Source organism: Desmodus rotundus, chromosome 1, assembly GCF_022682495.2.
Source record: "Desmodus rotundus isolate HL8 chromosome 1, HLdesRot8A.1, whole genome shotgun sequence".
Classification (NCBI taxonomy): Eukaryota; Metazoa; Chordata; class Mammalia; order Chiroptera; family Phyllostomidae; genus Desmodus; species Desmodus rotundus.
In genome coordinates, this window is record NC_071387.1 from 134,306,162 (window position 1) to 134,332,239 (window position 26,078).

At 38.1% G+C, this 26,078-nt stretch overlaps 1 protein-coding gene across 4 annotated transcripts in view; it reads left to right on the top strand.

Annotated features, from left to right (window-relative positions):
• The first annotated feature begins 82 nt into the window (after positions 1-82).
• Positions 83-26,078, top strand: part of LOC112307160 (uncharacterized) — a 748,094-nt gene continuing 722,098 nt past the window's right edge. For all 4 annotated transcript variants that reach the window (XR_008425123.1, XM_071219332.1, XM_053911039.1 and 1 more), the window contains exon 1: positions 83-315. The gene's annotated coding sequence lies outside the window, so the exon portion shown is untranslated. The remainder of the gene's footprint in view (positions 316-26,078) is intronic.

Below are 26,078 nucleotides of genomic sequence, written 5' to 3' on the forward strand. Positions count from 1 at the left end.
CTCTTACTGTAGGCAAAGTGAGTTCCAACAAGAGGGGAGAAAAATGAACCAGAGCGCTACTCTAGACGATCAAGATAAAAACGACAGTAATCACACGAACAGCTCCTCTCGTAAACGCGTCTTCCGCAGGCGTGGTTAATGAGTACTCTCTTGCACCTGCTCAGTACTCAGGTTTTCCATTGGTTCTCTAGGCTTCGAAGTGCGCCTGCGCCTGGTGGGAGTGGGTTTAGTGCGGCCTTCGGAAGCGGGTTGTCGCCTTTCTTTCTCCTGCGCATTTCCAGGATTTTGTACTGCGGTTTGATGGTGCCACCCGAGGTACAATGTTTGGCTCTCTTAGGCGTAGGCGCAGTTTTAAGGGCTTTAGGAGAGCAGTCCACAGTGGCCCTGGAACTCATAGGCCTCTGCAGAAATGGTCACTGGAGCGCGCTGTAAATAACTTGCACGCTCTCACCCCACCGACAAAAAAGGCTGCGTCCTCTACGTATACCGTCCCTACAACAGCAACAAGGATAACAAAACTTGTGTGAGAGTTCGTGTTTACAATATCTTGTTTCTGAGTTAGGTTTTAAAACTTTAAAAGGCAATTATTTTGGTGCCACTCCTATTAGCTGTGGGTGCTACATACGGTCACGGAGGATTGTGCTCTCCCCTTCATCCTCGGTCTTACTTTCAGCAACTGGTGTTTAGCCTCTCTCAGGGTCCAGTCTCAAAACTTTCAGGGTAAACACTGGAATTCGGGTTTTAGAGTTCCATTTTCTTTTTTTCATGTAGGCTTCCACTCACCGATGTGCTGGTTTTCCTTCTAAGTCCCTCCCCACTCAGTATTTCAAACGAAGGTGTATAAGTTAGAGGCAAGCAGTTCAATATGCCCTGCCGTTCTAACCAGAATAGTAGTACTCTGAAATCATTGAAACAGAACAACCCTCTGTCCCCTCTACACTACAACCTTGGTTTCTTTTTTACCTGAATGCAGTAAATCTGTAATTAGCTATTCTCAGCTAAGTGGAAACCTCCACTGAAATGGAGTTTTATTTATTTATTTATTTCCGTATGTCACATAAGAGGACGTTAAAATGAAAAGCTTTAAAAAGCCAGATTACTAACTTCTTGTGGGGGGCTCCGCCCGCAGGGCCCTCCCAGCCTCTACAGATGAGAATAACTCTAGCAAGACATGATCTGCTTGGGGAGGAAAGGTGGCGGATCTCTCAAAGGAGAAGGGCCAAGAGCCTGTTTCTCAGTGGGCTTTTATTGGGTTCAATTTGCACAGGAACACAGGTAAAGCTCATCAATCATTGTCAGGCAGTAAGGATCAAACAATAGATAACATCTGAGAGCTTATTCTGAGTTAGGGTTAGTTAGCTAAAGGGCTATAAGATTTTGGGAAACAAACTCATTTCAGGCTTGGACCCTTATCATTTAAATTGAGGGTAAAAACAAAGCAGGTTCAGTAAAAAATAAAAAAGCCATGTATACACATACACAAAATAAATATGACACAATGTTAACAGTTGTTAAAAACATGTGGTGGGAATAAAGGCAATCATTGTCTACTTTAAAAACAAACAAACAAAAAAACAAAGCAGGTTTCACAGGATTTTATGCATTCTTTCTTAGGCCTGATTGGGGGGGCGGGGGGAATCCACCCTTTCCAGCACAGGACTGCACCCCCCTCTGTCATTGTTTCAGGCTTAAGGCAGGCAGGGGAAGTAAGGCAGCAAAGAGATTAGGAGAGAGAATGAGGACTCAGGCTATGTCAAAGCCGAGGGGCGAAGGTCCATCACTCCCTTTTTCTATAGCCCCCCAAGTCCTTTCCATCACTCCCTTTTTCTATAGCCCCCCAAGTCCTTTCCTGTGGGCCTCTTTGTGACCACGCCTGTCTTAGGTCATCCCTCTCTTGAGGAATCTTACCCGTCATTGGCTGACTGGTCAGGCTCAGGGCCAAGCAGAGTAAAGTAAAGTGGGCAGAGGTGGTGCCCCTGCCAGGGAGATAAACTTTGTCCCCCTAGTGGCCTATGGTCCCAAGGTCTCCGACTCAGCCTTAGCCATGGGGGTTACAGCTTCTGAGACCAGGCAGGGCGGTTCCCAACAACTTCTGGATCTGTGGGGAATGGGAATCACAAATTATTTGGATGTCTGCTCCCAATGCAACACTTTAGCCGACGATGCTAATCTATTAGGGCACAAAGGTTTCCTTCTCAACTCTGCTCTGGACAACATCCACTAATTGATTGCATTTGGCTAGAATTGCTGCCCTGGTTCTGGAGTAGTTTCTGGGGTTAATCATAGAGTCCACATCTCTCATATTTTCAGCATTAATATTTTTTAAATGAAATCATCTTAATCAGACTTACTGAACTCAGGGGGTTCACCACTTTGGGTGTTCTATTCAAGAATGAGGTGTAGTTGTTGTTAAGTAGTTTCATTTACTTGCAGCAAGTAAAGGGGCCAGGATTCACATTCAAAGCTCTGTTTCTGAGAATGATTTATCATACACATATGCTGGAAGTTTTGCTCAGTGTTGGGGCAAACTCATTTCCAACCTGCAAGCTTTGTGGCGTAGGGAGGTGAATAAAAAGTTAAAGAATAGCCCTTGCTGGTGTAGCTTATTTGGTTGGGAGTCATCCCGCAAACAGAAAGGTCAAGGCTTCAATTCCCAGTCACTGCTCATGCCCGGGTTGTAGGTTAGATCCCTATTTGGGGTGCATGCAAGATACAGCCAATTGATGTTTTTCCCCTTTCCTTCCCCTTTCTCTGGAATCAATGAAAAAGAAAAAAACTTTCTAAAAGTTAAAGAATAGTATGACATAGGAGGCTTGTCCAAAAAGTATCCAGCCATGTACTATGAAAAATAGACGTTTACCAAAGAAGATGCAAGATACAAGAAACATTGTACACAGGACAATGATGTCTTAGTCCCCTTCAGAGTAGGTGCCTTGGGACCTCATACAGTTCTCCCAATCTCCATCAGTTGCCCCATTGTATTTTCCTGAATCTCATTGAAGGTCTGAAATCTCTTCCCTTTCAAAGGATTTTAGTTTAGGGAGAAGCCAGAAGTTGCAGGGCACCAAATCTAGGCTATAGGGGGGTTGAGTCACGTGGGTGATTTGATGTTTTACCAAAAAAACTCTGCAGCAGACATGATGCATGAGCAGGTGTGTTGTCATGACGTAGCTGTCAATCACTGGTTGCCTATACCTGTTGCCTTCTAAGTCATCTGAATGGTTGTTCAAGTTTAATGCAAAATTTGATGCAGATTCATTGCTCTACTCTCTCAGTCATTTTGAATGCAATGGCCACACAGTACACATGCTCACTCAATGGTGTCTACCCCCCCCCCCCACTGACTAGTTCAGTGAAATCATCATTGTTTGCGCATGTGCATTCCAGTCCATTCTCCTTGGATACCAGGTTACATGGATGTTGCATAAACCATTCTCATTATATTAACAATGGCTGGACTTTTTTCAGACAGATCTCATAAGTATGCAAAGGACTTAACATATTATTTCCCTCTCCCAGACTCCCACTCCCATTACACACATGCACCTGGTCTTCACAAAATTCAGAGGATCTTGATTACTGATTAAAGTTTAAATTTTTTAGATTAAAATTCAAACTTCTTAGGTTAGCATTCCATATCTTTAACAGTCTGTATTATTATTTACTAGTTGATAAGTAAACCTGTTAATATACCTGTTAATTGAATATGCACCTGTTAATTGAACTACTTGGTTTTATACTTATACAGGTTACTTGATTTCCTGTCTCACTGCCTTTTTCTTTTATCTGTAATGCTCATCTTCCTCCTTTTCTTTTGTCTTCTATCCATCCCTATATATGTAAATTCTATCGCTATTCTTCAAATGCTATGTACCCTATAAAATTTTTCATTGTTATCCTTATATCAGTTTCTTAGGGCTGCTGTAACAAATTATTACAAACTTGGTGGCTTAAAACAATAGAAATTTATTCTTTTACAGTTCTGGACCATGCTTTCTTCAGATGCTATAAGGGAGAATCAGTTTCTTGCTTGTTCTAGCTTCTGCCAGCATTTGGTGATTGCTGGCATTTCTTGACTTGTGGTTGCGTCACTTCGGTCTCTGCCTTCATAGTCACATTGCCTCTTCCATTTCTGTGTGTTTTCCCATCTGTTTCTACCTTATAAAAATACATGTAATTGCATTTTGGGCCCACCCAGAGAGAGTAAATTCATAGATTTTAGGGCTTATAACCCATTGCTATCTTTTGGTAGGTGGAGGCATTATTCAACCTCATAATCCTCACAAGAAGTAAGCTTGCCCTCTAACTTTTGGCCACTTTTTAAACTCCCCTATTGGCCCATAAATTAGATTAATTATGGACAAAATTTGAATAAAGACATTGAATAAAAACATTTAGAGTTAAGGAAAATAAAAATGATATATTTGTGTTTAAGGTATACTAGCTAAAACTCAGAAAAACTGTGATAGTCTTTACTGCATGTGGGCTATAGTGTCATTTGTTTGAGTATTGGAGGTATCATTGGTGGGAAAAGACACAGTATGGAATATATATTGGGTTGGCCAAAAAATCTGTTTAGTTTTTTCCATAAAATAAAATACACATTTAAAAAATCTTCACAAGTAACTTTATTGATTTGGATATTTTGAGTATGTCGGCTATCTCCTGCATGATATGACATTGATCTCAATTAATATCTAAATTTGATTGCTATCAACTTCAACAGGTCTACCCAACCATGGAGCGTCATCCAATGAGAAATCTCCAGCATGAAACTTAGCAATCTGCTTTGGACATGTTTGATCAGTCATAGCACCTTCTCTACACACTGCACAAATCATTTTATGTGTATTTCAGTTGTACTTTTACCTTTCTTTAAAAAAAAAGATTTTATTTGTTTATTTTTAGAGAGGGGAAAGGAGAGAGAAAGAGAGGGAGAGAAACATCAATGTGTGGTTGTCTCTTGTGTGCCCCCTACTGGGGACGTGGCCTGAAACCCAGGCATCTACCATGACTTGGAATCGAACCAGTGACCCTTTGGCTCGCAGGCCAGCACTCAATCCACTGAGCCACACCAGCCAGAGTTACCTTTCTTGAAATCATGAAGTATATGCCAAAAATGTTGCTTATGCCAAAAATGTTGCTTATTTTCTTCCATCTTCAATATTAAAATGCCTACACAAAAATTTACCAATTTTGGTAAGTTTTAAAAAAAATCACACTGATATGACAGCTGTCACAACACAATCTAACAAAATTATTCCAAATGAAATTAAAGACAACTAAGCACTACTAGAACCACCTTATGGAAAAAAACAAATGAAGTTTTTGGTCAACCAAATAGATGTGCGGAATTTATGGCACGTTCCAATGAGAGACACAATGTGAAATGTAGGGTTCTGGAGCATGGCGGACTATGCAGCAGAGATTTATATACCTTTAAAAAAAATAGCTTCTGGCCTGCTGCAGTGCCCTGAGAAAGATGGAGTGCCTGAGGTTGAGGTACCAAGTGACATTGTAGTCACAACTGTCCTTTATGAATTTTCTTCTGGTGGATCAACCATGTTACAAGGTTGAGCAAACACAGGAACAATCCATCAAGGTGAAAGTGGTACATTCAGGACTGACCACAAGCAGGACTGGAGAGCACAAACAAGCTGCATGAGCAGGTGGCCTGGACTTCCATGTCACCTGCTATTCAAATACCCCTTTTCAGCTGATACTTCTGTGTTTGATCTGCTATGATCAGCTAGTGAAGGAAAAGCCCACACTGAGCTCATTGATGAGTCATTTTGATATTTTGTTTGAACTGTTGCCCCAGGTGGGTAGAAAGAAAAGTGGTCAGAGGATACCCTTCCAATAGGCAGAGCCTTGGAAAGTGCACCTGATCCTTCACTGTGGATAGTATGAGAAATAGTCCAAACCTTAAGTATACATGGCTTCAGAGTCAGGGATGCATAGCTTTGCTGGTTGGCCAAGGGCCTGCAAGGAGGAAATTTGTTGCATTGGAGACGAGGAATTCTGAGATAGAGGCACGAGAATGGGTATGTGGGAAGAAGTGTGAGGGATCTTTGGATTGCATACTTATATCTCACACAGAAAGGCCCTAAAACAACCAGGTAGGTTAAAATCTCATCTACTTGAAAACAACCAGCCTCTGTTGTAGCAACCTGCCACCTCAATGAAGGCACTATTGGTACACAAATGAATTAGTGATGGTAGCAGGGATGGAGGAGGTTATACATGTGTCTGGCAATGTAGGGGCTTCAAATTACCAAGGCTAAAACAGCTCCTTCTGCTCCTGAACACTCACTGTGCCTTCAGCAGAAACCAATGTTGAGTTCCCAACCCTTGAAGAGACTAATCAGTCAATTGGTATCAAATTGACTACATTGGGCCCCTTCTACCATGGAAGGGCCAGAGCCAGAGGTCTGTACTGTTGGTAATAGACATATATTATAGGTATGGGTTTACTTTTCCTGTCTGCAGGGCCTTAGCTGGCCCCAGCATATAAGGCTTACAGAATGTTTGCTCTAAAGGTGTGAGATTATACTTCAAAGGAGATCCAGCAATGTGTGTATGATCGTGGATTCCCTATGCCAGTCAGATATGCTGGCATGAGAGAATGATGGGAATGTTTATCGAAGGAACAGGCTATTGGAGCACTGCGGAAGTGTCAGTTTGGAGGTAATACCCTGTGAGTTTGGGCTGCCATCTTCTAATAAATCAGTAACTTTTATTCAATCCCCAATAGGTAGAATACCTGGGTCTAAAAATTAAGGGTCATTTTTAGTAATCTACTTACGGAATTTTCATCTCAATAACTCTGGACCCTGAGGGTTTAGATATTTTTGTTTGCAAAGGAGAATATTTCACCAAGGGACACAGAGTTCACTTGAACAATAAGCTGTGGCTGCTAAGTGCTCTTAGATGACTTGTTTCAAGGAGACATTGCATGAGAGGGCATAGAGACTTTTGGATGAGGATCTGTGTTATGAAAGACGAGGTATGGAGATTAGCAAGCATGCCAGCTGAGTGTGAGAGATACCTAGAATGAATAGTAAGTTCAGGTAGTAATGAGTATCATTTATAGATCAAGACTAGCTGCAGTGCTGAGGGCTACAGTTTTTCCCACTTACCTGCCTCCTCTAAGATTCCCCCTGGAAGAGAGGCTCACTGAAATCCTGAAGGAGCTGCTTCCAGAACTTAAACAAATAAGTAGATCCAAGCAGCACAAAGACTGGACTGTGGTGGATTTTGTGAAGTTCCACCCAGCTCTTTCCCTTCAGGAATAAAGGACATACTTCCCCCAGCTACTGGGAGTGCTGCCAGCGTGAAGTGCTCGGCTGTCAGCCTCCACTTGATTGCATAGGCTGAATGGAGCCACCTCACCCAAGGTCACACTTCCTTTCCGGGTTTGCCCAAGTGCCATGACTGATTGACAGAGATGGCTAAGGCTCAGCCTCTTTGCCCTGACTCAGCATAACTCCGAAGGATCATTCTGTCTTCAGAACTCCCTATAGGTCAGCTGAGGCCTCTTTTGGTACTACATCACAGTTCATCCTCTTCTTTGCTTAGTCCAATTTCCTTCCCTACTCTGCACCAGAGGTTGATCAAAAGAGCACTCCTTAAACAGCTCAAGCCTGAGAGGCACAACCTTCACCACTATGTTTCTGGGCTCTCAGCTTAGTGTTAACGGGACCCTGCCATACAAATGGGACAGGCAGGAAAAGACCTCCCACTGAGAATGTGGTCACTGGACAGCAGCTGATGCTTGCCAAAGGGAGGGGGGTTGGGGACTGGATAAAAAAGGTGAAGGGACTGAGGGTACAGATTTGTAGTTACAAAAGAGTCATGGGGATATGAAGTACAACATAGGAAATATAGTCAATAATACTGTAATGACTGTGTGTGGTGCCAGGTGGGAACTAGAAATGTCATGGGGAACACTTTGTAAAGTGTTTGATGGTCTTACTACTATACTATGTACCTGAAAGTAATAGAAAATAATATTGAATATAAACTGTAACTGAAAATAATTAAAAAAATTAAAAAACCTTTTTTAAAAAAGATTCTCTTTGTGTTCCCATTGGACCTACACAGGGAAATAAGAATCTTTATGGTTTGCCTGTTTCAAGGTGTTTTCTTTTTGTGTACCTTAATTCAGGGAGTGAATAACTTGTTTCAGATTTTTGTCTTCCACTTCACTGCCTTACTTTAATTAATGCATATACTTATTTTAGTACCGTGTTGTTTTTTGTTATGCTAGTTGTTTACAAGAGTTAAAAATAACTGTATTATTCAGGTAGTGATTTTTATTAAATAAGGGTTTTTGAGTTACCTAAAATAGTATGTGTTATTGTCTTGGTTACAAATTAGAACATTTGACATATTATTCCAAGTTACTCTTTCCAATGCTAGAATTTTATGTTTCCACACATTAAATTCTACATAGTTTTATGACTTTTTTCTTTGAATAATAAATCTAGGCCTTAAAAATATTATCCAGACTATGCAGTATTTAACTGGCCCTCTATTAGAATTGCTTTCTTTAGTCTAAGCTACTGCCTGACTTCCAAACTTGGTTAAACATTCTTATTATACCCCTTTTAACATGACTTAATATGCTACTCTTAAACATGAAAATACTATTTGCTCATAAGGACTTCTCATGAAAGTAGACTTTATATAAAATATGGTATAAAACTTTCAGTAGGAAGTGGTCAAATAGAGAATATTAAAAATGAGGTATTCAAAAGTGGAATGGTGCTTTAATTAGCTGGAGAGTACTTTAAAATGTCTGTTGACATAAATTAACAAACATGAAAATATAGTTATTTAGTCACTTGTTTATCAGTGGAAACATTATTATAAAGAATAATCTATAAATGGAACTTTTACTTTCTATATAAAAATATATGTAATGGTCCAAAAATACAAATTCTCTAAGGTTCAAATTTTGAAAGTATGTTCTAGTTAAGCTTAATGAAAGGCAGTAATGGTGCCAGACCCTCAGATACAGCAAATTCTTTTCCATAGGTAACTTTATAAATACCTCAGCGTACTTACTGAAAGCCCAGCCTGAACAGAGCCATTTGTATGCTGGGTTCTTTCATCTTAGTTTTGGGAAACTGCTCTTTTCAAGATATGTTCGGTGCTTCTACTTTTATAGCTGCACGTGTCCCTCTTCAAACAGTTCTCCCAAGGATAAGATTGATTAGCTCTCTTAGAATTCTCAGCTTTGTTAAGCTGCCATCTATAGTCAGGAGACATCTGGAAATGTTGGAACTAACTTTTTAAAAATTGCTGGGTTTTACCATAGTCACTAGTTCTCTGAAACTCCACACTCATTTCTTAACCTGCTAGGGAGTTCTTGTTAAGGAAGTCAAAAGTTGCCTTTAATTGATCTAGGGTCACTGCCTGAATATTAATTTATGTTGAACGGATTTGTTTTTCTGAACATATCTAACATATGTTAAGACTGTATGGAATAAAGTGCATACAATATAGGTTAGTCAAAAAATAACCTGTACGCTGGTAAGTTTTAGAACTTTCACTGTTTCTGTAAATATTAGAGGTGGTGTCTTCTACTACTTAAGATGTGGACTCTTCATAGTCACTGGAAGACTGATTATGTAGTCTGTGTGTAAACTGGGCCCCTTCTTGGCTCTTTCCTTAGGGATTCTCTCTAGACATTTTTCTACCCCTTTCACTCAGGGTAGGAGGGCGAAACAAAGTGAAGTGAAACAAAAATGGTACTACTTTTATTGGTGCTTTTATTTTATTGGCTCCAATAAAATGTTTCTTAAGAGTTTGCAGGCATTACATTGAAGGTCCTGGCTTATCTAAGGATCTTTTTTTCGTTGTTTTTCCTGTTTCTCTAGATCACTGAAAGTAGGTCTCAATGATTTCAACATTAGTTTCTTAAATGTGCAATATATGATAATTTATGCATGTTTAAAGTATTTTAGGACTAACTTTTAAAAGAAAACCATTTTATTTTTTATAAAACTGCCCTATAGAACTACTATAAAGGACACATGGACAAAACCAAGGGGGAGGGTGGAGGTGGGGGAGGGAGGTGGGTTCAGCTGGGGTGGGGTGGAGGGATGGGGAGAAAAGGCATACAACTGTAATTGAATAACAATAAAAATTAAAAAAAAAGAAACTGCCCTATATTAAAATAATTTTTCATTTTATTTTTTATGTCAAGAAATATTTATTTTTAATGGAAATTTTGCTTTTTTAATTACAGTTTGCATTCATTATTATTTTGGATTAGTTTCAGCCATTTTATTTTTTAAAAGTATGGATGCGAACTAAGGGGGCAGGAATGCAGGTGGGAGAGGGAATGCAGGGCGGAGGGGAATTTCAGAGAACTGAAACTGGTATCAACAAGTACTGGTGCCTGCTACAGCAGGGGTGTCAAACTCATTTTCACCCGGGGCCACATCAGCCTCTTGGTTGCCTTCAAAGGGCTGAATGTAATCTTAGGACTGTGTAAATGTAACCACTCCTTAACAGTTGAGTGAGAGCTCGGCGCCACTGCGGAGTAGAAACAAGGTGCTGGGCAGGATAAAACAAGGTGGAGGGCCGGATTCGGCCCGTGGGCCTTGTGTTTGCCACCTGTGTGCTACAATATTGATGAACTTTGGAATCATTACACTAAATAAAAAAAGCTGAATAAAAGGGTGCATATTGTATGATTCCATTGTGAGAAGTGTTCCAAATATGCAAATCCATAGAAATAAAATATAAATTAGTGGTTGCTAGGGGATGGAGGTGGGAGAATGTGGAATTACCTCTAATTTTAGTATGGGGTTTTGTGGTATAAAAAATAAGTATTTAGTACATGTCCCTGTTTCCTGGCACAGAGTCGCTAAATGACTTGGAATTTACAGTTATCAAAAGAAATTTCAGAGAACTTTACTTGATATGAATGTTAAACTGAGTGAAAAGCAAACTGTTTGCAGACTTCAAACCTGAAAATGATATGAAGCTCAGAGGCATGGTGTTACAGGATGGCTTATAAAGTGAAAATGAGGAAGTTATTTAACCTCTACAATGATTGGTTATTACAATAGAAATTTCCAGATGGCCAGGAGTTGGTGAAAAGTGATTACCTAATACTGTTTTAGGAAGATAACTTAAGTTTCAATTATGATTATCAAAGGCATTTTCCAGAAATAACCTAAATTAAGTTTTGCTTAACTCATGAATGTGGCTAGGTTGTTTTGCTTAGTGGCTTATCTGACTTTGTCTGCTTGGGGGATCTTCAGGTATATCTTCATTTTATTTGTCTTTTATATGGTAATGAAATGACTCCTGGGGGAAACCCTAAATGGCTTCAGGATGGGAGCTGGTAGCTTGAGAGTTAGAACTTTCAGCCCCACCTACTGACTTCCAAGCAGGGTAGGGGAGCTGGAGATTAAAATCAAACAAAACTGGCCAGTGATTTAATTCATCATACCTGCATGTGAAATCTCCACAAATCCCTAAATGAATAGGGTTTGGAGGGCTTCTGGGTTGGTAAACACATTCTTGTTCTGGGAGGATGGCACCTCTGGAGCGGGCATGGGAGCTCTGCTCCAGCCCTCCTCCCTCATGCCTTATCTGATGTAGCTCTTCTATTTGGTTGTTTCTGAGTTGTATCCTTATTATAAATCAGAAAATTTTAGTGTTTTCCTGAATTCTATAGGCCAACCTACTGAATTATTGAAGTTGATGGGGAGAGCGGGGACCTCTGAATTTGTAGTCGGCTGGGCAGAAGTGTGGATATCCTGGGCACCTCATTTACCACTGGTATCTGAAGCAGAGGTAGTCTGTGGGACTAAGCTCATAACTTGTGGAGTCTGCTGACTCTGGGAATGAGTGTCAGAGTTATTTCGAATTGTTGGACACCCCATGGTGTTGGAGAATTGCTTGTTAGTGTAGAAAAAATCTGCACATTGTTGATGTCAGTCTGGATACTTTCTTTCAAGAACTGGATACGTTCTGGATAGACCTCATATACCAGAATATTAACAGGAGTAATAATCTTTAAATTGTGATATCTAAAAATTTTTCCCTTTTCTTTATTTTCAAAGGTACGTATAAAATGTGTTATTACTTTCATAATAAGAAAAACATAACAAATATTGAAACATAATGCATACATATAATAGGACAGTTAAAGAGAAATTGGAAATAGCAGAGAGAAAGAAAGAGAATATATTTTGTTCTCTTGAATAAATGAATCTAAAATTTATATGATTTCTCCTGAGGCTCATAAAACAGCTGTAAATTGTTCATGTTTACTATTTTAATTTATACATGCACCCTGAAACACAGATCCAAACTTCGTGTGTGACTTCACTAGCACAATACATGGATGCCCTATATTTAAGTCAGTGACTTTTTAACTCTTAAATTATACTTGAATATTTAATAGATGGCTGCGCATTATACTGTTGTTGTACACCTCATTTAGCCAAAATTATAAGTATAATTTTTTAAAAAATAATTGAAACAAATCTGTAAGTATCAAAGCTTTTATTTTATTTGGAATGAAAATATTTGTACGAAGCTTGACTTCCCTGACTTAAATCCTATTTGAGTCTCAAATATTGAACTACGTTCTAATGCACTGACCCCTCGCTGAATATGCTGTGCTGTCATTCCCTAGAACTGAGCCTGCAGATGCTATGGGAGTACTAGCTCTTCTCACTGCCTGATGTATCCACGGGTTTGCAATAATATGGTTTACTTCATTGTTGGCGTCGACATGTAATGTTGCTTGTCCTGCCATGTAAAGTTTATGGATTTTGTGATAGGTGTTTCAAGTTTTTTTAAAAACCAACTTCTAATATAAGACTAGAAATGGTCAGAGGTCTGACCTGAATTGAATGGGGGCATTATTGTATTTTTATAGCTAAGTTAATTTTTTAAAAAATACACTAAATAAGGAGACTAGTGCTTGCTTGTGATCTAAAAACAAAATTCTCACCTTTCTTTTTGGCAAGGCTTTGTTGCAGAGGCTTTAGTTGAAATACGTGTAGGGAAGCCTGGTACTAGGCACCACACTTGCCTTTTCCATGCTGAGGCACTTCTCTCACGGAAATGATAACTGCACCTATCCTATACAGTTTTGAGAGGATTGAATGAAATGTATGTGTAAAGTGCTTAACACAGTGCCTGAGGCACAATGCAGGAAGGAAGGGACACCGGAAGGAGGCCAGTGTGGAAGGAAAGTGAGGCCGAATGCTGTGCCATTGGAGGAGGGAAAGTGGGCAAGGGCCAAGTCAGCTTGTGTTAGGATTTTGGACTTTATTCTGGAGTAATGTGGGAATAAATGAAGGGTGTTAAGCAATGTGTAACATGATCAGATTTGCATTTTCAAAAAAAAAACCCCACAGGAACTGCTCTTTGGAGACCGGACACTAGAGAAGCCAGTATACATACATATTCTTTCCTTGGGACCGTATGTTTATGAGTTGAGCATTTTTGATTTAAACCAGTAGTTTTAAATTCTTCCCATAAGAACACAGTTGGAATTTTAGCTGCCCACTTTTATTTTGATATAGCACAGTTGTAAGTCACACAGCTTCTATGTTGTTAGCATTTTTTGAACAGATTTATCTTTGGAGGGCCACCCACATTTGGTAGGGAATAGGCAGGATGCCAAGGAGCAGACCGCCCTTTCGTGTGGTTCTGCAGTACGATGCATGCTGCTTTTGACTTCCTTCCTCTGACCTCCTGGAATATCAGGTAATGTGTCTCTTTTCCATAGAAGCTTTATTTTCTCTCCGGGTTTTATTACTTTAGTTTCCAGAGAAGAAATGATGACTCTGTGGCCTGTGCTACCATTTCCCTACTCCCTACTCATTGGGATTTTCCCCCCTCCTTGGAGTGCTAGAAGCCTGATAAGAACACTCCAGGCAGCTATCAAGTTGTTAGAGTGGCAAGAGCATTGGGACTTACTAACATTCCTGATACAGACTCTTGGTTTATTCCGGACATCTGTGATACCACCTCACCGCTGCTTTACTCTAATATAGGACCTACTTAGTGGATGTGTGTCTTGACTGCAGCTGCCATAAACACTTTTGCTTTTATCATCTTTGAGTGTGCAGCCCTTGGCTCACTCCTTGTAGCCATGAAGGGCTTGCCCTCTAAGTCAAAATATGGGATATCTGCTCTGGTCCCTCCCATACCCTCCTCATTTTACCAAGTTAATCTCATTCTATTGTTGCCTCATTTTACCAAATTAATCTCATTCTATTGTTGCCCACTTCCCCAGTTGTCCATATCCAGTTCATCCTTGAATATCTTTTTTCAGGGGTAAATATATAGCAAGAAACTGAAATATTAATTGGTGAAATAATAGGAGATTTGCTTTTAAATGCCCCAGCAAAATCATTGAATAAAAAGTGGTAGAACTAAAGAAGAAAATGACAAGATCAAAAATGGCAGAATGTTGATACTTGTTAAAGCTGGGTAATGGCTACATTAGGCTATTCTATTCCATAATAAAAAGAGAAAAATAAAGATATATGGAGGATTCAAACATACGAACTTTCAGCCAAGTAGAAGTCCTGAGAGCTGAAACAGAGATGGGTGCAGCAACTGGGTGATGACAGAAAACAAGGTACCCTGTGTTTTCGCAACATACTAGGTCAATTATGTTGTCTTCTAATACAGCACCCTTTCCTGAGGGACTCTTATGGAGATCGCTGATGATCTGCTCTCGTGGTCTTAGCTGATTGACATGGGGAGGGGTCTTAAACAAGGGCATCTATGTGTACAGCAGAGTGTCTCAACCTGGGTGCTGTTGACATATTCGACGAGGTAATTCTTTTATGCAGGTGTTTTCCTGTACATTGAGGATGTTTAGCAGCATTCCTTACCTCTCTACCCACTAGATGCCAGTAGTACTGCCTCCCCCTCAGTTATGATAATCAAAAATGTCTCCAAGACATTGCCAGATGTCCCTGGGGGGCAGAATCACCCCTGGGGTGAACCACTGAAATACAGGGGTGGGAATATGTAGCTGGGCTCCATTCTGATTTGCTGGCTGACTTGATTTAGGTATTTAGATGCCATATTTTTTTTCATGCTAAATTAAAAGACTGATTGTAAGTGATATTATAAATAAGTAATTTAAAAGTAGAACATTTTAGGTCTCCCTTTATGCTTGTTACAATGATATAAACTTGGTTTACTCCCAGGCCCCCTGTTTTTTATCTTTATCATATGCAATCTTCATTTTTTTTTTGCATGAAATGGTCTTAGGATTATTGTTTTCCCAATTTCTGCATAAGATACTTTATTTTACAAAATATACATTATTCTTTTCATCATTTGCAAACTATTATTTTTCCTATTTTGGGTTTTAGATACCATTTTGCAGTGCTAATTTTTTATTTTTTTAATTAATGAGAATTTTACAGTGTCTTTGGAAATGTAGCCTTTACTTGGTTGAGAGAGCCTGCAAATTTATTTGATAAATTTTGTGGTTCTGGGCACAGTGTAAATGAAACATTTTCATGTGCTACAGTATATAAATAAATGAATGTTTTCCCTGGCTCAGTTTTGTACCGTAACTAGCCAACAACTCTTGTATTAACTTCTTCAGCTGAATGGAGGCACACTAGTACATGCTTCTGATTTAATAAAATCCTCAAAATAGGTTTTTGTGCTAATATATTTATAACATGCAGGTGTTTGACACAGAAACATAAATTACATGTACATAAAATTGGTTCAGGGAAATACTGAAATGTGCTGGGGAGGATATTAAAATGCATATTTGAACGTTTATTTTATAATTCAGGTTGAAAAATTTTCAGAACTGTTCAAGAGTTTATACCTCTATTATATGATTCATTTTTCTGTTAAACATTTGTAATCTTGAATTTTTTATCACTTCTATAACTTTCTAGAAGTGTTTTTATTTAGTCTGGTTGTGTAATTTTTTCTTTTTGGAGCACAAACAGAGATCTGAATACTGAAAATCCATGTAATTATCCCCAATAATCTTATTTATCAGCTCCTTTTATTATGTTTTCCTAAAGAAACATGTACAGTTTATGGTTATTTTGCTCCACAAGAACCACAAGTCTGCTAGTCTACTTAGAATGACAGTCATTTGTATGTTATAGTAAAAAATATTGGTCACATTTTTAAGTGATTTTGGTGGGATAACACTATTAAATGCATTATTATAAAAAAGATATTTGGTTGAACAGTCATCTCTGAAACTTAAGCAAGTTAATTTAATTTGCCTCTTAAAAGATATTTATTCAAAGTATGCTTATTGAGTGCTCACTTAATGACAGTATACTTTGTGATTCTTTTTTTGGGGGGGGAGATCATTATTTATTACCAATTCCCTGAAAGGAATTTTTCAAGTATTAAACATTTTCAAGGAGCTTCTCTGGCCTCACCATACTCCAAGTCTGGCTTCTGAATGATAAATGTGAATGGAGATTTAACTTAAAAATAAAATGTTGGTGCTAATTAGAGGGACTATAGAAAGATGAATCTATATTGTTTTCAAAGGAAACATGACTGTAAGAAAGATATTATTATTTCTAAATTTATGCTTCTGGCTGCTTTAACGAATTTTCTCTTCATTGTTGATTCTAAGAAAATTGATTAGGATATGCTTGAGTTTAGCTTCTTTATATATTTTTTTGTCCTAGGGATTTGTTTGCTTCTTGGATCTGGGAGTTTATAGTTTTCATCAAATTTGGAAAAAATTCAGCCCTTATTTCTTCAAGATTTTATTTATCCTCCCCCCTCTCTCTTCTCCTTTAGAGATTCTAATTTCACATCTATTAAATTACTTGAGGTTTCCTCTCTGCTACTGATTTTTATTAATACTTTCCAGCTTTTTTTTCTCTTTGTAAATTTTAATTTTGTGCAGATTCTATTGTTGTGTCTTCAGGTTCACTAACCTTTTCTTCTGCAATATCTAATCTGGTATTAGTCCTACCCAGTGTATTTTTCATCAGACATTTGTGGTTTTTACATCTAGAAGTTTGATTTGGGTTTTGGTATGCCTTTTACATCTAAACGTACATGCTCAATTTTCCCTAAGTGGTGAACTTAGAGTGCTTTGTTGGCAAATACTTTGTACTTGTGCTACATTTTGTAACAGAAAGTATTCACTTTATACTAATTAAAAAAATTTATTACGTGTACTTTCTATGTCTATTTATTTCTAGTACTTTGCAATGTTGCAAAGAATATTTACTAAAAATTGCAATGACAAATTTATACATTATATTGAAATTTAATGTTACAGAAAAACTAGGATCACAGAATTTTATAAGGATATGTTTAGACTAGAAACAATATTAGGATCACATTTATACAGCAGCCCTTGTGTATGTTGATTTATGCTAAATAAAAAAGGTAGATACTGTTAGGTATAATATGATTGGTTGGTCTATTGTGTATTTAGAACATTTCTGGGAAAAGTATCCATAAGCTTTACTAGAAACCCAAGTTATTCTGTTGTTCTGGCAGCAAATGTTACTCTTATTTGATTTTTTCTTTTTAACATGATAAGGGCAATAGGGAAGCTTTTGCAAACCTATCATAGTACCTTGGAAATCAGAAATAGCAGAATTTCACAAGTCAAAGCAGACAGACAGCATAATGTCAGTATTTGTGTGCTGACAAATATGAGTTGTGAAACTGGGCTCCAGTTGCCAGATGCTGTAGAGCCTTGCACTTTAAATTACATTAGTAACAAAAACTAAGGGCATAAAAAATTTCCATTAAAAAAAAAGGTTCTACTCAGCTTGCACATTTTTAAGAAAAATAACATTGGGTAGTTTTGGCAACTGCTGATTAAATATTTGAATCTGGCTTTGGGCACATAGAGCTTATTTTATTCACTAGATTAACCACACAGTAAATAAGTGAATACCACAGTCATTTACGCTGCTTAGAATAACTAAAATGTTAAGAATTAAGTGTAACATAAATATGTAGAAATTGAAAAGTAGTGAGGAATACTATGCACAAAAACAGTACATTCTTGTATCTGACCTTTAAATTTTCTTGAAATTTAACTGAATAATCCTAATTTATTTCTTTTACAATTACATAAGATGTTTTGGTTTCACATATAATTTTGACTCATTGCTTCATTTTCTTGAACTGTTTGTTCATACAGTCCTTTAATTCCTCAGTCGAAACATGTGCCTAATTGTCCTTGCTGATGCGAACATTTTAAAGTAACACTGAGAGAAAGTTTTACTGGCTGTCAGTGACGTCAGATCTTTGCCCTTGTGACATAAAGCTAGTCGAGATATCATTACAAATTTGAAGGTAAGTAGGGAAATCAAAATTTTAACTTACGTAAAAATAATGTACTGATTGAGCTTTAATCAAATGGCACTTATGTCAGGGTTGTTTTTCCTCTTTTGAATGTTTTTTTACATTCAAAACAAATCTGGTGACAGATTGGAAGGAACGAGAAATGTGCATTTGATAGACATCTGAGCATAGACGGGTTGTTTTAGTCTTCCGCTGAAACTGGGAAAGAAGGAGGGCAATCTCTGAGCTGTATCCACACCACATTTCCTCAGTTGGCTTTTTGGAGGCATTCATTTCAGGGTAGCTGGGGCCTGTAGGCACACTGCCGGGTTTCAGTCTCAGCCCTGCTGCTCATTAGCTGGTGAATTGTAGGCAGATCATTTAACTTGTTCGTGCCTCTTTTCTGCATCTGTAAAATGCCAGTAATGATCATACTCTTAAGATTGGTTAATTTATTAAAAAAGTGCTTGTATAGTATGTACCAAATAGTAAGTACACAGTAGATGTGATTATCATCATAGGGTGAAAGAGTAATGCTTAGTCCGGGGACCTTTGGTTCTGAATAGGAAGATAGTTCCAGGCCTTGTTTCTCTCTAGGAAGCTTTGAGTATTTTTGGAGCTTCGGTATCCATTCTGTACATTGTTTCATCTGTCATGCAGTCAGACATACATAAAAAATTTGCTCATGTTTAGCGGGACCATTAAAAGGCATGATTGCATTATGAATGACTTATATATATTTATAATATTATTATATCTCCCAAGCTTGTGTGAAAGAAAATCATGGATAGGATTTTGGTTGAGACCTGGGTTATAACACTAATTATCAACTAATTTTAAACATCTCTGCTTGAAATTTTTTTTTTTTGGTAGAAGTTTCTGGAATAAAATCTTATTCTCTAATTTCATGTCTGTACTAAATGTATATCTTGTTAGTTATATCAGACATTCTCTTAAATGAGAGAGTTGTTTTTAAACCCTAATAAAAACAAATTATTTGTCAGTAGACAAAATGAGGTGACTGGGTCGGAGGGAAGAAAGGAAGGATTCAGGGGCTGCTGGGCGGGTTTGCAGGGGAGAATAGGAGAGGCTGGGAGGGGAGCATTGACAGAATTTGTCTCTACTGGCCGGGCAAGGGAATAGAAGGGCTTCTAAATACCTGCTGATCACAAGCTCATGATAGTAAGCAACCTCTGCAAGTGTCAGGGGAAAGTGGGAGAGACGTTCTGAGACTTACACAAGAATAGTGTCATTTCTTCTGTGGTGGTGTTGCCACATTAGGTAACTGCCTTGTGGAGAGGGGGTGCAAACGAACCAGGATTGTGTGGTAAGCCTGGGCAATTTGGATTTCTTGATTAAATGGGTATGTGTAGTTTGTGTTCTAAAATCCCTCATGCCCTGGTCAAAGAATCTTTGCATTTAAAACCAGTGGCTGAGAATTTTACAGTATGGTTGAATCTCAAGATGCAAGAAAAGACTATGGCTTCCAGATTCTATTCTAAATAATGATTTAATTCTTTGCTTGTGGAAAAAAAATAGAGGCAAACCAGAAACTTCTGTTGGCAATTTCCAGTAATAGTTCATTGAAGCCTCTCACCTTGCTATTTTGTGACGTATTTGTAGTTCTGTAAATATACTGTGGCACTTTGGAGTGAGACAGGAAGGCGAAGGGACATGTCTATATGAAAGTCAGTGTGAGATGGCTGGCAGATATACATTGAGGAAGAAAAATGCCATGGCATGCCGAGTTATCTGCATGATATGATGTGCTTAGATGCTCCATTGTAAAATACTCTTCTATTTCCCATTTTTTGTAAGAGTGTTCTACAGTGTAGAATTTATGCTAAGGACATACGATGCCCTACCTTGTTTTCATCCTTGGCTCTAGGCTTGGCTTTGTCCTTTGTATGATCTCTCACTTTAGGAACTAGCTTGAGTCAACCTCACCCTTGCTGTTGCCACCCCTGGAAATAGAAAACCAAAGGAATCAGATTCATACAATCCAAGAAGGGAATTTAAAGAGACCTCCTACTCCAACAGTTCTCGAGGTGCTTTTTATTCTCCACTTCCCTTCTTTTCTCTTTTCTCCCTGCCTCCCTTTTCCTTCTCTCCCTTCCTTTATAAAGCCTGGAACCACTTCAGTTTATATGAAATCCGAACAGAAAGACAAGAGAACGGCTACCGTGGTGGAAGCACGGGTTAAGGCAGTGCCTGTACGTCTTCCTGGTCGTGGAACTGAGGAGAATAATGTGTGAAAAAGCTGGTTAATTATGTTAAAAACAGAGACCCATGTGTTTAAATGACTTGCTTCAATTTCTGATTTTGATTCCTGGGATATGTGGGTTTGCTGAAAACTCTTCTGGAATTGGGGAAATTCTTGACCTAGAATGCCACAACTAGCCATTGTAGCCATGGTTATTCTAGCCCAATAGAGGAGAAGTTTTAAATTCTCCTCTGTTTTTACTTATCTTTAAACTCTCTAAATGTTAAGTTTGAATATAGTACCAAAATTATGTGGGCCAATTTTGTTACCAACTTTTCTTTTTAATTTAGTATAAGATCATATGTATTGTATACATGTTTCTATTGCTGTAGAACTGGGGGAAAAGTCTGTTTGATTTATAGGTGTATATTTTAAGAAAAACTAAACACTTTCTATTTTCTCAGACAAACCTTTATTGCACAGGTACAATACAAGTATGTTATTTGAAGGTTTGTAAATTAATGTATCACAAAATTACAGTGTTTAACAAACTCTTGAAAAATCTTAATTTAGAAATTTTGTAGTATTTCCTACACAGAAGCTATTTTCTATTTTTTAAAAGTCTTACAGAACATACACCGAAAATCAGTTGCACAACATGTGTACAACAACATACATTATGGTAAAATAGTTGTCTGCTCTGAGAAGCCCTTGTTCCGCTAGAGGGCAGTGCTTCCCTTTTACATCACAAATCCAGAAATTTGAGAGCAGCCTTCAGAGACTAGGAATGGTACATACTGTTCATTCTTTCTCCTTCTTTTAAAAAATATATTGTATAGCTTAGACATTTAAGAAGACATGCTTTTAACTAGAAAATATCCAAGATAATTAGAACTTCCATAAAATAATATTTGATTTGGATTTTTAGGGAAGATTTTTTTGGCTTTCCCTCTTTGTTTTCTAAGAAAGCATAGAAAGAACTTGACCTATGTTCTAAATCTAGTTATAATTGAGTTCTATTTTTTGAAAGATAAATTTACTTTCCTCTTAAAAACATTTTGATTTCAGGCTCCATATTTGTCACTTGACTTGCTAAAAAACAAAACAAAACAAAAGCAAAAAGTCAGATTTTTTTGAATTGCAAGAAACAAGATAGCTTTTTCTATCTTCCCATAGAATATGTTTTGGACTAGTACACTTTTGTTATCTGGAAATATTTTCTTTTGTCTTTGTAGTCTTTTTTTGTCTAGAGATAGATATTGATGGAAAAAATATATAATAAAATGCCTTAAATTTATTGTTTTTATATTGTAATCCAATCAAACAATTTAGGAAAATAGGTATTGTGCCTTTCATAATATTCCTATTATAGGACGTATTTTTAGAGCATCAATTTATTATTGGTGTTGATTAAAATTTTTTCCTCTTAGAAATTATGTCAATAAAGTAGAACTCATTTTGTTTAAAGGTTTTGTTCCTAGCCAGGGAGAATGTGACTCATACAGTTCTCAATAGCCATTATAATTGCTTGTGATTCTTCTGACCTAACAGGTTGGAGATCGTTGCACATGAAAAAAATTATATTTATCCTATATAAAGATGATAGTAATTGGTTTGTATTGTGAAGCTTAGTGTTCAGTGCCTGCTCATAATAACGATCTTACCAGCAGAAATGAATACACTGTGATACAAAATGTGATATAGCAGGCATAATAATCCCTCTTTAATAATTTAAAATGACTTTAAAATATGTGTATTTTAAATGTGTGTGTACTAAAAGCTTTGCAGGTTTTTATTTGTTTACTTTTTTTTATGCTTTAAGTTCTTTTCTTTTACTTGTGGACATTAATTTTCCCAGAATATAGTTGTGATAATAGACCTCAATGATCACAAGGTTTTTCTAGCTGAGCTAACCTTCCCTTGAGGGATTCTTACCTATCAGTATCCTAGCAGGTTAGAGTTAACTCAAATAGAGAATAGCAAAAGATACTTCCATTTCTATAAACACTTAAAAGTAACTTTGGGAATTTTACCAAACTTTCATAGATTTAATACCTATCCTTCTCAAACTCTTCTAAATAATTAAAGAGGAGACAATACTTCCTAACACATTTTATGAGGCCAACATTACCCTGATACCAAAACCTGGCAAGGATACACACACAAAAAGAACACTACAGACCAATATCTCTGATGAATAAAGATGCAAAAATCCTAAACAAGATACTAGCAAATAGAATCCAACAATACCTTGAAAAGATAATACATCATGATCTAGTGAGGTTCATTTCAGGGGCACAAGGATGGTTCGACATATATAAATTGATCAGTGCGATACACCACATTAACAAAATAAATGATAAAAATCCCATGGTCATATGAACTTTTTCTGCATCAGGAGATTCAGAAAAAGCATTTTGTTACCAGTGGGATGGTTGGTTGGAGTCTTGGGAATCTCATCCCCGGTTAAGATGGCAGCAGGGGGAGGTTTTGATACTGAGCACAGGAAAAGCCCTCCCCCCTCCCCGCCCCTCTGGTACTGCATTAGGGGTGGGACCAGGGGTAGGCAGGCACGTGTGCCATAGAAGTCAAAATAATGGAAGGAGGAGGTGCTGGTCCAAAGAGGCTTGTCAGTCTAGCCTGGAGAAAGAAGGGACTGGAGGGGAGGTGGACTAACCTGAAGTGTGTGAAAGTTTAGGAAGTTGATTGGTCATTTTGAGAAAGCACCTTGTCCATCCCATACTTAAGCTAATATAAATCCAGGGGAACAAAGAAGGCTCTCTCTTGCTTGTGGCTCACTGGCTCATGACCTGTACTTAGAAACTAGACTTGCCTATTCTTTCCATGGCTGCTCTTTAGCAGCCATGTGGCCCATAGCTTCCAGGAGGGAGCCTCTATCGCTCTCTTGCCCACCTGGAGATGCACAGGCCAGTGCGTTCATGTCCTGTCTTGTCCCAGAGTATGTGATGTGGTGGCTTGAGCAGTTGCATGGCCCATGACCACACTGGCTCTACATGCAGGCTCTGTGAGGGAGCCTGAAATGGACAGCAGCTGGGAACAAGCTAAGCTACCTGGATGGCTGCTTAGCAGCCCGTGTAGGCTTCAAAGGACTGTATTTTAAAATGGAGCAAAAACTCTGGGCACAGGCTTTCATTTTGGTCTTGCTGAGGATGGTTGGACTTTGTCTTGGTGTTGAGGAGGAGATGGGCTTTCAGATGGGGAGTCGCCATTCTCCCAGATCATGCAGCATCTGAATAAAACCTTTTTCCTTTTTTGGCAGCAACTGCCCCACGAGTTTGGCTTTTATGGCGGCAGGTAGATGAACTTCCCTTTTTTGCTTGGTAACAGTGTGTTAAGATACAACATCCATTTATGATTAAAACACTCAATAAAATGGGTAAGAAGGAAAATATTTCAACACAATAAAGGGTATATATGATAAAACCTCAGCTAATATTATACCCAATGGTGAAAAACTGAAAGCTTTTTCTCTAAGATCAGGAATAATGATTAACTATTGATGTAGGAATTAGAATGGGCCAAATAGTTTTGTTTTTATTTTTATTGCAAGGATAGACTTATATAGGAAGCTTTAATTTAAAGAGAGAATCTAGGGTGAATTTATTTGGAGTGGCATGACTGAGGGATGGAACATCTGCAGAAAAAGATCCCTGAGGGTAATGGCTATGATTGAAGACATGAACAGGAAAAGCAGAGGAGCAGAAGGAATGGTGCTTAATGTGTGTCTTTTTGATGGGAACTTGCACAAAGAGATTAAAACCTGAAACCAAGAGAAAAAGATGTTAAGTACATACTGTTCAGAGAACAATGGTTCATTGGCCAAGTAAAGGGATTAAATAATGCAATGGACATTGTAGTCGTCTGCTGGAGTTGCCATAATGAAGTACCACAGGCTGGGTGTCTTAAACAACACAAAGTTAGTTCCCCACAGTTCTGGAGGCTAGAAGAATGAGGTCAAGGTTTTGGCAAGGTTGGTTTCTTCTGAGGGCCTCCCTTTTTGACCATTTTCTTCCACTGTCTCTGCATGGCCTTCCTGCCATGCGTGTCTGTCCTAGTTTCCTCTTTGTATAAAGACACTAGCCATGTTGGATTAGGGCCTGTCCACATGACTTAATTGTACCTTGGTCATCTCTTTAAGGGCAGTACTCCTACTGCAGTCACCTTCTCAGGTACTAGGGGTGCGGACTTCGACATATGAATTTTCAGGGTGAGGGTGGACACATTTCAGCCCAGAACAGGCACATTTACTTCAAGTTTGCTATGAATTTTTCCTAATATGGATAAATGGCTGTGTGAATACAAGGAAATAGACTAGCCAATACAAATAATTATTATGATGGATCATTTAGAATGTAGGATAGGTTCATTTAAATAAAACTTTTGTTTTTACTTAAACCATTGAAAAAAGGAAAAACCTTGTTTTGACTGGAAATGTGTGTTTGAACCTGTTACTTTTGAAGGAATGGAAGGACTTGAAGATGTTCTATAGGTAAATGGTATTGGAGGCCTGCAGAAATGGATCTAGGACAGGTCTAAACCCTGGGCCTCCTGAGGAATGCTGTATCTTTGTTTTTTTCCAGTTTCCCAGTCAGCGTTCAGGAATGTGCTGGTGTTGTTTGACACCAGCCAGTAACCTGAATGAGCAAGTAATCACAGAGAGGAGTCAGGTGAGGCAGTGATGAAGCTGGAAAGGCTGAACCGTTCGACTTTGTAAAACCCTCACTTGCACTATTTGTTTTTATGGGGACTTGGCGTGTATGGGAAGCCTATTTCTTTATCTGAATATATGTTGTAGTGTTTCTTGCTTTGTGTAACTACCTCTGTGAGTTTCCATATTCTTTGCAAGTTAAAAGATTTTTTATTTGTTAACTTTGTCTACTGGCATATTTTTAATCAGCATTTCATAATCCCATGGGACAAGCATGATAGGCCTGATGCTAGGCCAGAATAGGAGTCATTCACTCAACATTCACTGAGCATCAAAATGGTCCATGCTCCAAGAAAACACACACTCTAGTAGGTAAAGTTATAGGCACATGTGAGATGTCAACGCAAGCAAAAGAACAAAAGAGAAAACTCAGCTCCATGGGATGACTTCGATGAGCAGTGGTGTGAGAAGTCTCAGATCTGTTTGCAAAAGCAGGAAAATATCTAGGATTGTAAAGTGTCACCTAACAAAGAGAGTAGAGATCATGAAATGCTGTCCAAAGAATGACTGAAAAGAGGATTTAGCAAGAAGGAGGGTGTTGATATCTTCAATGGCCCTTGTGTGGCGAGAGTGGGGGTGACGGTTGGACTCACAGTGTGTGTTGAGAGGGAGGGGGATTGTAATTAGGGAAAAGAGGTTCAAATTTACCCTTCACAAAATTCATCACAATTTTTCCTAAGTTGCTTAACACACTCATTTGTCATCTAAAGCTTACTAAACATTTTGAACTATCATATTTCAGTAAGATCTTATATTTCAAATAATACCTAACAATAAAATTGTTATAAAAAATTAAAATGGTGCTTTTCAGTTGTTACCTTAAAATTCCATGTTTGG